General features: G+C 43.7%; 1 protein-coding gene across 5 annotated transcripts in view; it reads left to right on the top strand.

The window, feature by feature from the left end:
• The first annotated feature begins 9318 nt into the window (after positions 1–9318).
• The window catches only part of Yeats2 (YEATS domain containing 2), a 95581-nt gene continuing 90808 nt past the window's right edge, over positions 9319–14091 (top strand). For 4 of the 5 annotated variants that reach the window (XM_029470574.2, XM_021185201.3, XM_085832526.1 and 1 more), the window contains exon 1: positions 9319–9470. The gene's annotated coding sequence lies outside the window, so the exon portion shown is untranslated. Of the gene's footprint in view, positions 9471–9634; positions 9895–14091 lie in introns of those variants that run through there. The other variant, XM_029470575.2, reaches the window with a different exon arrangement.

Consider the following 14091-nt stretch of genomic DNA (forward strand, 5'->3'; position numbering starts at 1 on the left):
TGTCGGGTCCCACCTAGAGCCTAGACAAGACCCCTGCACATATCTTTTGTTTTTAAATTATCTTTGGGGATTCGGCCTCTACTTCCGCCCTCCTTGAATGGGTGGCTGGCTTGCCTTTGTATAGAAAAGGGGGAGATGTGGGGCGCCACCCCACATCGTCGCCATTATAAGATGGCGCCGACATCGCCTGCCTCTGGAGATGAACAAGTGATCCGCGCATGTGCTGGCATTAACCGTTCATGGTGCCAGGTGCCCGCCTGACAACGTCACCTCGGGTGACAAGAATTTGGCCTATAGGGAATCGCCACGTCCGAGGCGAGAGAAATCTCCTATTTAAGGGAGGCGGTTTTCGGGCTTGGGGTCTCCGCCTTGAGAAGCTGATGCTCTCCCTCTCAAGACGCATTAAAGCTTGCCACAGAAGGATCCTGTTTGTGTGCCGCGTTGTTTCTTGCTGGCGGGAAAATTAGCGCGGGACATTCCAGGACAGCCAAGGCTACCTTGTCTTGAAGGGGGAAAAAGACATGAGATTAGAAGATTAGCCATAAAACAGGGAGGGTCTCTCTTTTTTCTGCATCCAAGAAACATACTTTACCACCATAGATGTGACCTTAGGGTAAAAGGAAGGGCTAAGGTTATACAACAATGCAACCAGGACTCATGCAGAAAAGACATTTAAAGTCTCTACAATCAAAAATGAGAACAAGGACAGATCATCTCAATCAATGCAGAAAAGGCTTGTGATATAATATACATCCCTTCATGATTAAAAAAAAAAATCCTCAAGAGACTAAGGATGCATGAAACAATCCAGGCAATTTACACAGTTGTAGGTGAGTGAGGAAAAATAAAGCATGTTTCTACTAAAACCAGGGAACAAGACGAGGACATCCTATCTCTCCACTCCTTTTCAGTATATACTTGAGGTCATCGCTAGAGCGGCAAAAGGAGAAGAAAAAATGCAAATAAAAATAAGATTATGTACAACGAAAATACTACCAGAAAATAATTGGAGCTGAAAAATGCTTCCAGGGAAGTGACAGGCTACAAAATTAGCATACAAAAATCAGTAGGCACCAGGCCTGATGATGCCCCATATGCAATTTCTGTGAATTCAAGACCAGCCTGGTCTACATAGAGAATTCCAGAGATAAGTAGCAAGAGCATGTCTCAAACAAAGAAAAAATCAGTGCACTTCTTGGCTTGCTAGCTTTATGTCAATAGGACACAACTATAGTCATCTGAGAGGAGGGAACCTCAACTGAGAAAAAAAGTCTCCCCAAAATTGAGCTATAAGCAGACAAGCCTGTAGGACATTTTCTTATGTTAAAACTGAAAATTGGTGCCGGGTGTGGTGGCGCACACCTTTAATCCCAGCACTCGGGAGGCAGAGGCAGGCGGATTTCTGAGTTCGAGGCCAGCCTGGACTACAAAGTGAGCTCCAGGACAGCCAGAGCTATAAAGAGAAACCCTGTCTCAAAAAACCAAAAAAAAAAAACAAAACAAAACTGAAAATTGTGAGAAAAACCAAATTCATGATTGCCTAACTAAAGCAAGCTTTATTCAGTACTGGCCAGGACAATGCACACTGGCCAGGTCAATAACCGAGATTCCCAGAGAATGACCATGAATTAGGTGCTTATAATTAGTCAGGTGCTTATAAAAGAAGAACCCACAAGGCTATGTATTTACTACTTTTTTCCATCCTGCCTACTGTATTTCCTGCCTGAGTGCCTCCCTCATGTGTGCTCAAGCACACCCTGTGAGGTTGGGGTAGCCAACCTTGTTTACCAAAGTAAAACCATGTGGCTTGTTGAACAGCAGCCTCCATCATTCCAGGATGTTATCTGTCCTTGGGTAAGTGGGGCTTCCATGCTAACTTTAGCCCTCACACTTAATTAGTGATCAGTGGGAGGGCCCAGCTCATTGTGAGTGGGACCAGTCCTGGGTTGGTGGTCCTGCGTTCTGTAAGAGAGCAAGCTGAGCAGGCCATCTGAATCAAGCCAGTAAGCAGAACCCTTCCATAACCCCTGCATCCCATCCTCTAGGACTCTGCCCTGTTTCAGGTCCTGACCTGACTTCCTTCAATGATGAAAAGTGATATAGAAGGGTAAGCCAAATAAATCCTCCCCTTCCCAAGTTTCTTTTGTTCATGGTGTTCTACCACAGCAATAGTAACCCTCATGGTGTTCTACCACAGCAATGGTAACCCTCATGGTGTTCTCCCACAGCAATGGAAACCCTCATGGTGTTCTCCCACAGCAATAGTAACCCTCATGGTGTTCTCCCACAGCAATGGTAACCCTCATGGTGTTCTACCACAGCAATAGTAACCCTCATGGTGTTCTACCACAGCAATGGTAACCCTCATGGTGTTCTACCACAGCAATGGTAACCCTCATGGTGTTCTACCACAGCAATGGTAACCCTCATGGTGTTCTACCACAGCAATGGTAACCCTCATGGTGTTCTCCCACAGCAATGGTAACCCTCATGGTGTTCTCCCACAGCAATGGTAACCCTCATGGTGTTCTCCCACAGCAATGGTAACCCTCATGGTGTTCTCCCACAGCAATGGTAACCCTCATGGTGTTCTACCACAGCAATGGTAACCCTCATGGTGTTCTACCACAGCAATGGTAACCCTCATGGTGTTCTACCACAGCAATGGTAACCCTCATGGTGTTCTACCACAGCAATGGTAACCCTCATGGTGTTCTACCACAGCAATGGTAACCCTGACAACTTTCTACCAAAACCAGACATAGGAAGAAACAAATCAGGGAATCCCACTAAAAAAACAAACAAACAAAAAAAAAAAAACAAAAAAACAACTAAGCGACTAAACAAACAACAGCAAAACCTCACCTAACCCAGGAAGTGAAAGACTTCTTTAATGAAAAATTTAAGATACTAAAGAAAGGAAGACACAGGAAGATGGAAAGCCCTACTGTGCTCATGGACCAAAAAATTAATATTGTGAAAATGGTCATGTGCCTGAGGATTTTATTGCTATTAGGTGGGGAGAAACAGGCTTTTTTAGCTTATATCACATCACAGCCTATCACAGAGAATTCGGAGCAGGAACTCAAGACTGGTACCTGAGCCTGTGTCTTGATACCTTTAATCCCAGTACTCTAGAGACAGAAGCAAGAGAATCTCTGTGAGTCAAGAGCCAGCAAGGTCTACATACTGAGTTCCAAGACAGACAGGGCTAAATAGAGAGACCTTGTCTAAACAAAACAAAACAAACAAACAAACAAACAAAACCAAAACAGGTCCTTAGAGGCAAGAACTACTGTAGAGGCTATGAGGACTGTTGCTTTCCGATTTACTCCCCATTGTTTGTTCAGCCTGCTTCTTATAGCACCCAGGACCTCCTGCACAGGAGTGGGACCACACCAGTGAGCTGGGCCCTCCCATAGAAATCATCAATTAAGAAAGTGCTTGACAGGCATGTTTACAGGACAATCTGGTGGGGACATTTTCTCAACTAAGGTTCCTGCTTCCAAAGTGACTTGAGCATATATCACGTTGTCATAAAATTAGCTGAACACCAGTCTACCAGAAACAAATCAAAAGTTCAATGTAATCCCAATAAAAATTCCAGTGACCTTCAAAAAAACAAAAAATAAATAAATAGAATGAAATAAAAAACCACATAGGGATGTACAAAAGTCCTGCAGATCCCAAGGACTCCTGGGCAATATGAAGGCATCATTATACCTGATTTAAAATTATATTGAAGAGCTATAGAATGAAAAAAATTTGGTACTGGTATAAAATAGATAATTATATCAATAGAATAGAGTAGGAGATCCATATAAAGGGCTATGCAACTACAGCTACCTGATTCTTTACTAAGAGGCAAAAAAACACATACTGGAGAAGACGCTATCTTAAATGAATGGTACCAACCTGGCTATCCACATATACAAAGATGAAAGTAGATCCTATCTCTCAGCCTACAGAAAACTCCAAACAGATCAAGGACCTCAATATAAAACCTGAGACTCTGAATCAGCATGAGGAAAAGACAAGGAATGCAGACAAGATCGTAGTATATGCAAGGACTTTCTGAATAGGACTTTAGCATTCAGAGAATAAGGTCAAGGACTAGCAAAGGGAACTTAATGAAGTGTCTGAACAGCAAAAGCTGTTAGTTGAGTAAAAACACAGTCTGTGGAATAGAAGAAGGAAATAGAAATCTAACCTAGATTAATATCTAAAATATACAAAGTATTAACAGAAAAACTAATCAAAAATGGACTTTGGGAATGAATAGACAGCTCTCAGGAAAAGATTTATGTGAGCACACTGTCAGTCTCTTCAGACACACCAGAAAAGGGCATCGGATCCCACTACAGATGGTTGTGAACCACCACGTGGTTGCTGGGAATTGAACTGAGGACCTCTGGAAGAACCTTTAGTGCTCTTAACCACTGAGCCATCTCTCCAGCCTTAATGAACACTTTTAAAAAGTGTTTCATATCATTATGATCAGGGAACTGAAAATTAAAACAACTTTGAGGGACTTATGAGATGGCCTGGGGGTAAAGGTGCTTGCTGCAAAACCTGAGGAACTAAATTCAGTCCCTGGGACCGCAAATGGTACAAGGAATCAACTGACTCCAGGAAGTTGTTCTCTGATCTTCCCACATGTGCCGTAGTATGCATACGTAAATAAGCAATTTACATATTTAAGAACCACTTTAGAATTTCTCAACCCAATTAGAATATGAAAAAAATCAGATTTCAGCAGATATTGGTAAAGTTGAGGGGGAGGGGAACATTTATTCACTGTTCTTAGGAATGAAAACAACAAACCATTAAAGAAATTAGTGTTAGGGGTTCTCAAAATGTTAGAACTAAAACTAGAACTACCATATGGCTCAGCTGTACCATAGTACTCCTGGATGTATACCCAAAGGACTCCAAGTCCTACCCCAGAGGGTTATGCATCCATGTTTTTTGCTGCACTATTCCCAATAGCAAGGAAATAGGACTAGTCCAGATGTCCATTAACAGAATACATCATGAAAATGTGGCTCATATACACTGGAATTTCATCCAGCTCTCAAGAAAAATAAAATTATAAAGTTTGCAGGTAAATGGATAGAATTGGAAAAATATACTGAGATAACCCATACCAAGAAAGACAAATACTGTATATTCTGTCTTACATGGGGGATCCTAGCTTTGAATCTTTAAATCTGTATATTTAACTTGGGGTAACTGTAGAGGCCTGGAAACTGAAATAGGCTCATTCTAGGTGAGTTGGGGGTGCTAATAGAAAGAAATGAAAGCAGAGACGGGTGTGGGGATACTAGGTAGTAGAAAGATTTATGAAGGGACTGGGGCAGAGGATTGGACAGATGAGGAGTGGGGGCGCAAAGGGGACTATCCAAAACAAAGTAAGAATGAAGAGACCTAGTATTCTGTAAGCCGATTAAAAAAGAGAATGTGGGGCAGTGGTGGTGCACGCCTTTAATTCTAGCATTTGGGAGGCAGAGGCAGGTGGATTTCTGAGTTCGAGGCCAGCCTGGTCTACAGAGTGAGTTCAAGGACATCCAGGGCTATACAGAGAAACCCTGTCTCGAAAAACCAAAAAAAAAAAAAAAAAAGAGAGAGAGAGAGTGTTTCATTAGTGTGGCTTACAGGCAGTGGTCTCAACCTCTCCTGACAGAAAGGCTAAGAGTCTGGTGGTTGTTCAGTCCACAAAAATGGGTATTTTAGCAGTCTCAATCTGGTGCTGGAATTCCAGAGATTCTTAATGAGCTGCAGGTCTTCAGACTACATTAGAATCTCAGAAAAGTAGGTTCTAATACCAGCAAAGGAATGCCTCAGGAACAAGGTAGGTGAACTTGCCAGGGACCATGAGAGCAGGCAGCAAAAAGCAAAGGTTTCTCCCATGCCTTCTTCTGTGGGCTGCCACTGGGTGCAGCTCAGACTTAGGGTGGTCTTCCCACGTCAAACCATCCAATTAAGAACATGTCTCATCTGAGGGGCCAGCTGCTTGGGTTTTAGTTGACTCTAGATGTGGTCAAGTTCACAACCAAGGTTTGCCATTACAGTGGTTAGCCAATTGTTCTCGGAATTGGCCTGGAACTGCAAACCCAGCCAAAAACCCATGGCTGCAGAGTTCTAAGCTCTAAGTGGGGGGCTTACTGTTGTGTAGCTGAATTGGCATGGTACCAAACTGCCTTCTAAATATTCATATTTACTCTCATAGACAAATAATATTCATAGGATTAGTCAGAGAACCTTTTCTTTGCAGTGAACAATGGCAAATGCAGAATCCTGGCTGTTCAAGGTGTTGAGAGTCAGGATTGACTGAGCACTCAATCTAAAGGGGACATTAGGGCCACGCCCTGTAAAGCTTAGGAAGCTCGGAGAAGCATGCAAGAGGGAGAAGGGCTGTGCCATGCTATCTTCACCATGTATGTGAGGATTATCTTGAATTTTGATTCTACTGTCTCTACCTTCCAAGAGCAGGGATTATAGGCATGCAGTATCACATTCCACCCCAAATCTGAAAGCCATAGAGAGAAACAGCAGCTCCATCGCATCAGACTACCACCTCTTCCAAAGTTACTATTGTGACTTGAACTCTAGGCAGCTTTCCAGCTAGACCAAAGAAGTGGGCTTCTACTTTCCCAGGCATGCAGATAGATATTCTATGTGCTTACCTTGGAGTTTGACCAAAATTTGAGTTAACTCTAATATACTCAGCCAGACCTTACCTTAATCTCTTTCTTGATGTTTTAGTTACTGTTCTATTGCTGTGAAGAGACACCGTGGCCAAGGCAACGTATAAAGAAAGAATTTAGTTGTGGGCTTACAGAGTTGGGATTTAACTAAGTGATAGAGCCCTGGGTTTGATCCTCAGTTTAAAATTAAAAAAATAAAATAAAAAATAAAAAGCCAGGCAGTGGTGACACACGCCTTTAATTCCAGCACTTGGGAGGCAGAGGCAGGTGGATTTCTGAGTTCAAGGCCAGCCTGGTCTACAGAGTGAGTTCCAGGACAGCCAGGGCTATACTGAGAAACCCTGCCTTGAAAGATCAAAAAAAAAAAAAATCCTGTCTGCTTGCTTACAGTTTCAGCGGGTAAGTCCATGACTATCATAACAAGGAGCAAGGCAAAAAGCGGGGCTAGCATGGCAGTAGCAGTAGCTAACTAAGATCTTACATCTATCTAAAAGGTGGACGCAGAGAGAAAGAGATGGCCTGGCACGGAATTTAGAAACCTCAAAGCCCACCTCCCACTGACACATATTCAACGAGGCTACACCCCCTAACCCTTTCCAAAACAGGTCTACCAACTAGGGACCAAAGCTTTAAATATATGAGCCAATGGGGGCTATTGTCATTCAATTTCATGGAATTAGTTGATTTCATAGGTGCTAGGAATTGAACCCAGGGCCTCACACATATATCATACACCCACCCCCAAGAACTTAATTTTTATCTTCCAGACTTCTCTGAATTTTCACTTCAGGCTCAAAAAGGACTTTCTTGGTCCAAATTTAGATTAGGTTCAGTTTCCTTGTCAAATGGCAATTCTGTGGAGGCTGCTGCATGTGCCACTAATCCTAGCAGTTAGGAGGCTAACCTGAAAGATAATCATTATGAGGTTGAAAATTTTTATCAGGGCTAATTAATTCTGCTTTGTGCATTTCTGTGTCCTCTGTGCCCAACTAACATATACAGGAGCAAGTCCCAGACAGTAGAGAAGCAATAAACATTGTTGAGAAAATGGTTCATCTTATTTTACTCCTGATAGACCTTAATATCAGGAGGCCAGGGAAAAGATACATGTCTCTAGTCTTTGTCACTGTTCACAGCTTTTGAGTCTATAACTGTGTGACAGTTTTGAATCTATACTATGAGTCATGACTGGGCTTGTTTTAAGACAGTTCTCATTATTTAGTTCTGGTTGGCTTGGAACTTACTATATAAACCAGGCTAGCCTTGAACTCAAAGAGATCTACCTGCCTCTGCTTCCTAAATGCTCGGATCAGAGTTGTGGGCCACTATTCCTGGACCATGACTAGCCTTGTTATAGGGGATATAGGAATATAACCTTTAAAATATTTCATATTAAACAAAATGCATAAAAAGATTGACAATATGTACATAAAATATAATAAAACTCACTACTCAGCTTGTGTGGTAAATATGTACAACCTGTACAATATGAGCAAGAGCTGAAGAAGGCTGAGGCAGCTCCAAGGTCAGCCTGGATGCTGCAGTCCTGAAGAAGTAATAGGAAGTCTTGGTGTGTAGTATCATGGAAGAAAACTGGTTTCAAGCGATTTTAAAGGGAAAACCGAGCCTTAATGGATTGTCATTCATTAGCTGCATCTACATTAAGTAAATCTACAAAAGTAAATGTTTCTACAGAGAAACAATGTCTCAAAAAACAAAACAAGCAAAAAATTTTTCAACATTTTCAAACCTTCACCCTTTCTTTCCTTGTTGATTTCGGTCTACAAAGTATCTGGGACCAGAGGGGGGAGGGGGGCCACTACACCTCACTCAGGTTCTACATCAAAGTAAAATGGGTTCACAATGATTAATTCCTTCTTCCTGTCTTTGCTTCCTTCATTTTCTCTTTCTTTCTTTTTTTTTTTTTTTTTTTTTTTTTTTTTTTGGTTTTTCGAGACAGGGTTTCTCTGTATAGCCCTGGCTGTCCTGGAACTCACTTTGTAGACCAGGCTGGCCTCGAACTCAGAAATCCGCCTGCCTCTGCCTCCCCAGGGCTGGGATTAAAGGCGTGCACCACCACGTCTTTCATCTTTGTTGTTGTTTAATATATATATATATATACACACACACACACACACACACACACACATATATATGGTGCTGGAGGTTGGACCCACAGCATTGCTCTAAGCAAGCACTCTACCAATAACTTTTTCTTTGAGACAGGGCCTTGAATTCACTATGTAACTAGACAGGTTTTGTACTTGTGATGCTCCTGCCTCAGTCTCCAGACTACAAGTATTACCCCGCGATACTAGATACTAGGTTACTGCTGCTATATACACCTCTATCACTAAACACAGTGACGCAAGATGGTACGCTCAGCAGTGCGGTCACCATAGTTACTGTTGCCATGACTACAAGAGAACCAGCATTCTCTCAAACTTTCAGCAGGAAGACAACGGTTGGCCGGCTCAAGCGGTCAACCCGAAGGTGCGACGCAGAGTTCAGGGGCAGCTTTAGCCCCCTGCGGCCACGCCGCCCCGACCCCGCCCCCACCGCGCGCGCCCGCGCCGCCCCGCCCTCGAGGTGACGTGCGGGGCGGAGCCTGGCGGCGGGCGGGCTGCTCTGTCGTGAGCTTCCGCGCGGGCGCGTCCCGGGCCTCGCACGGCGGTTCCACGGGAGGAGACCTTCCGCTCTTTCTCTCCGCGTGGGGGTTCCGGGTCCCGGCAGGGCGGCGCTGCAGCTGGGCGCGCAGGAAGGGTGAGTGTCGGCGCGGGCGCGCGTCTTGTGCGGGGCATTGTCTGGCGCGGGCACGTGCACCCCTCCCCCACCGCGGCCGCGCGGACAGCTCAGCGGCGCGGACGGGTGGGCGCCTGGGTCCGCGGAGCCAGGTCCGGCGTGGGGAGGGTTCTTCTCGCCGCGCAGCCTCAGACGGGGCGCTTTGCAGCCGAGGCGGCTGAGCTTGCGCGGTGACCCGCGGGTGGTCCCGAGACGAGGTCGCCTCGGCAAGTTTGGATTTGCCCAAAGAAATCTGCGGCGGCTTAGGAAGGTTGGGAGAAGTCTGCACGAGGGCGTAGGACGGTGTTGTGTCCTATGGAAGCTTCGGAAAGTGAGGACTTGACCAGAAACACGGCTCGGTGTGCTTATGCAGAAGACAATAAGGCTTAGAGCTCATCTCCATTATGCAAGTATTTATGTTAAACAAAAAATACTGTGTCCTATAATTCTGTAGCTCACTAACATCTTACTAGTTTTGATATTGCTAGTATTTTTGTCTAGGCACATACCTAATTGCAGAAACAACCCACTTTTAAAATTCCATGACATAAACTAGAACGTAATACACATTTATTCAGCAGTATCGTTGCCATTAATAAGTAGCAAGTATTCATCCGAGAATATTTTTAAAATTTAGACAAGGACAAAGAAGAAATTCTAGTGTCCAGAAGTAATTACTATGGGTGTGTATATTTGTGTAGTCTGCCTTAAAGGTAGGACCAAAACAACGGATGAGGGGTTGGTGCCTTAACTGTTGTTCGTTTGAGACGGGGGTCTCTTTCATATACATACATAGACCTGTCACAGAATCTCAGTCCTCTCTGTAGACCAGTGCTGGGATTAAGGGTGTGGTTCCATCACATCTGGCAGACTTACTTTTTATAGGAAGCTTGTAGAAAGGTTTTGAGAAGGTAGCACAATCCTACCACTACATCGGAGAAGTCAAAAGTGTGTGTGTGTGTGGGGGGGGGGGGCTGGGGAGTCAGGATGCAGCCTTCTGCGGTAGCCTGGATTGACTCCTTGCAAATGGAAGTGGACAGAGTGAAAAGATGAGAGTTTGGAGGTAGAATTAGCAAGACTTGGAAGGGAAAGGGAGAGATAGCTTGTAGCCCAGGTTGGCCTTGAACTCTTGAACCTTCTCAACTTCTAAGAGAGTTGCAGCACCGAATGCTGAGGGTTGCTTTGATGTTTTGGGTTTGAAACAAGGTTTTATGTTGCTCAGAGTGACTTCAAACTCCATATATAGCCAAAGATGGCTTTGAACTTTGGATTCTTTTGTCCCAACCTCTGGTGTGCTGAGAGTATATAGGTTTTTGTCCACATGCCCTGCATTCCCTTTTTTTTTTTGGTTGTCCTGGAATTCACTCTGTAGACCAGGCTGGCCTCGAACTCAGAAATCCACCTGCCTCTGCCTCCAAAGTGCTGGGATTAAAGGCGTGCGCCACCACCGCCCGGCTCCTGCATTCCCCTTTTTAATTCTTGTTTTGAGCAACCACATAGATAGATAACTGTACCATTTATTGAGATGGGGCAAGCATGCACCACCACCACCCGGCCTCAATCTCTGTTTTACATGAGTTAAATCTGAATGACATATTTGTTATACGGTCAGTATGTTGAAAAAGCACATGTGACAGTATAAAAGTCAGGATTAAAAGACTAAGCAAAGGACTGAGGAGAAACAGAATATGTATTTTCTCTTTGGAAACCAAGAGGGCTGTATTTTCTCTTTGGAAACCAGGAGGGCTTATAAGCTACTAGAATAGGAGTTGCTCCTTTTGCACTGGTGAGATGGCCTTAGTTCCATTCCCAGAATCCACATAGCAGAAAGAAATAACTGATTCCCATACGTTGTTCTCTGATCTCTGTATGCATGCTGTTTACCAGGAATGTCTGCAGACACATACTTTACCCCTGAAGTGTATCCCTAGCTCTGTCATTGCTTGGTTACTGACATATGTTTAATATTTCCCTCCACAGCTTAAAAACGTTGATTTTAAGTGTATAAGGTTTGCCTGTATATAGGTCTGTGCACCACTTGCACGGAGTGCCTACAGAGGCCAGAAGGTATAATAACTGGAACTGGAGTTACGGACCCTTGTACCATCACAAGTGCTGGGAGTGGAACGTGGATAGGTCTCGTGAAAGAGCAGCCAGTGCTCTTAACCACTAGGCCCTCTAATCTCTGCACCTTTCCAAGTTCTGTTGTGAGGAGCTTGTTTTCAGTGCTTAGAGATGGAACCAGAGCCTTTTGTGTGCTAGGCAGTTCAACATTGGACTACTTCTCCAGACCTTTTATTTTTTCGATTTCTCTTTTATTGCTAAATATTCTTTAGCTATGAAAAGACTTTCTCTGTAAAAATGTCCTACTGTTGTAAGTGCTGTCTGCTGTGTATTATTTGGCATGTTATAGTTTGCTATGTACTGTTGTTGGTTGGTTGGTTGGTTGGTTAGTTGGTTAGTTTAGTTATTTGAAACAGAAGCTTCAAGTTCACACGGTCAAGGGCAGAGGGGTAAACGCCTGGTGGTTCTGCATATGTGGTGGGGTTACAGGTATGTCACAGTGCCCAGCTAAAGTCCTTTTTTAGTGTAGACTATCAGAAGAGCCAGACCTAGTGATAGATCTGTAACCCCAGCTACTTACAGGCTTAAAACAGAGAATCTCAGAGCTGGAAAGATACTCTTAAACTGCTGAAGTCCCAAGACTAGTTGCCAACACCCATGTTAGGGTGCTCACTACTGTCTGTAACTCCAGCTCCAAGAGCTCCTACGCTCTCTTCTGACCTCTCAGGGCACCTGTATACACGTGCACACACACAAAACACACATGTGTACACATAGATGAAAATAAATATTTTTAAGTCTGGAGAGATGGCTTAGAACACTTGCTGTTCTTGCAGGGGACCTGGATTCAGTTCCCAGCACCCACATAGTGGCTCACAACCAACTATTAACTCCAGGTTCAGGGGATCCAGTGTCTTTTCTTGGCCTCTGTAGTATGAGGACACATGCAGTATACTTACTTACATGCAGGCAAAACACAGCTTTTTAAAAAATAGACTTAAAAGCATCACAATTTAGATAAGCTTGCTTTTTTTTTTTTTTTTTTTTTTTAGCAATCACTAGCTCAAAGTAAGTTCAAGGTCATCCTGAACAACTGAGCAAACCATATCTCAAAATATAGTAAGAAGTTGTATAGGGAGAAATGGGGATATATCTCTGTGGTACAGCAGTTGTAGGCCATATTTAAAGCTCCAGTGCCTAGTTGTTATATGCACCTGTAAAGAACTAAGCCTTACATTTGTAGATCTGTGAGCACAGCCTATCTAGGATGCACCTTACCCTCATTTGGGAATATTTCATTCCCTCTGAGTATATTCTTAGAAATACTTGGATTGAGTATTCTCATTCAACCATGCATTTTAAAAAATTATTGTGTGTGTTTGAGTATATACATGTGGGTATACAGCTTTGTATACCTGTAGGCTAGTACAACACTAGGGTTCAAGGTAAAATCGAAATCCACTCAAAGGTGACTGGCGTTCAGGCATGTGTGCTTTGATTACACAGATAGAATTGGTTTTCACTAGGCAAGGGCTGTGTATCCTGATAAGAAGAGCCAATAGGAAGGAAACTGTTAGTTTCCTGTGGTGAAAGTATACCAAGGGTAGTTGAGTTGGGTGAGGTGGGTCACACCTGTAATCTCAGCACTTGGGAGGTGAGGGTGGGCGAGGGAGGACTTCTCATGGTGGTAATGGTGGGGTTGGTCTCTATCTGCAGGTTTTGTTTTGAAAGAGTATATCCTTTGCTATCCTGAGTCGTCACTGTGTAGACCAGGCTAGCCTTAATCTCATAGAGCTCCGCCTGCCTCTGTCTCAAAAGGTCTAGGATTAAAGGCTTGTACCTCCGTGTTCTTCAGCATTGCAAGATGTGGTTGTGCTATAAAGGGAACTGTGAATGCTAGTAGATGTTTCTTTGGGAACTTTCTGCTTTGGCTAATGGTTTTAGTTGAATGTTTTTGAAGTTTATTGAATGTTTTCAGACCCTTTGGAGGAAGGATGTGGGGAGAGATATATTGGATGAGGTAGTTAAGAAACACCTTTTCAGATAAAGTGGGTGTCTGAGCGTGGATCTGATGAAGCTAACCCTGGGGGATGAACATCTCAGGCAGAAGGAACCAGAAACACTGAAGACCAGAACACTCAAGAGTATTTGACAGACAGAGAGAGGGGCATCATACCTATATCAGATCAAGGATAGAAAGGGGCAGGGCCTGGGAGTGGAAGTTTGCAGATCATACCACAACATGAGACAAGTAGATAGTGTGACGTGGTTAGAAAATAATTTTGTAATGCCTTTCTTTCTTTCTCTCTCTCCCTTTTTTTTTTTTTTCTGTTGTTGTAATTGCTGTTGTTGTTTTGAAGACAGGGTTTCTCTGTGTAAACGCCTTGGCTAGCCTGGTACTTTCTTTGTAGATCAGGCTGGTTTTGAACTCAGAGATCTGCTTGTCTCTGCCTCCTGAGTGGTGGGATTAAAGACTAGGGACACCAACCCTGGCCCATAATGCTTTTCTGAACAGGTATAATTTGCATACAGTGAAACA

This window comes from Mus caroli, unplaced genomic scaffold (assembly GCF_978045245.1).
Source record: "Mus caroli unplaced genomic scaffold, Mus_caroli_1 scaffold_17, whole genome shotgun sequence".
In the NCBI taxonomy this organism is placed as follows: Eukaryota; Metazoa; Chordata; class Mammalia; order Rodentia; family Muridae; genus Mus; species Mus caroli.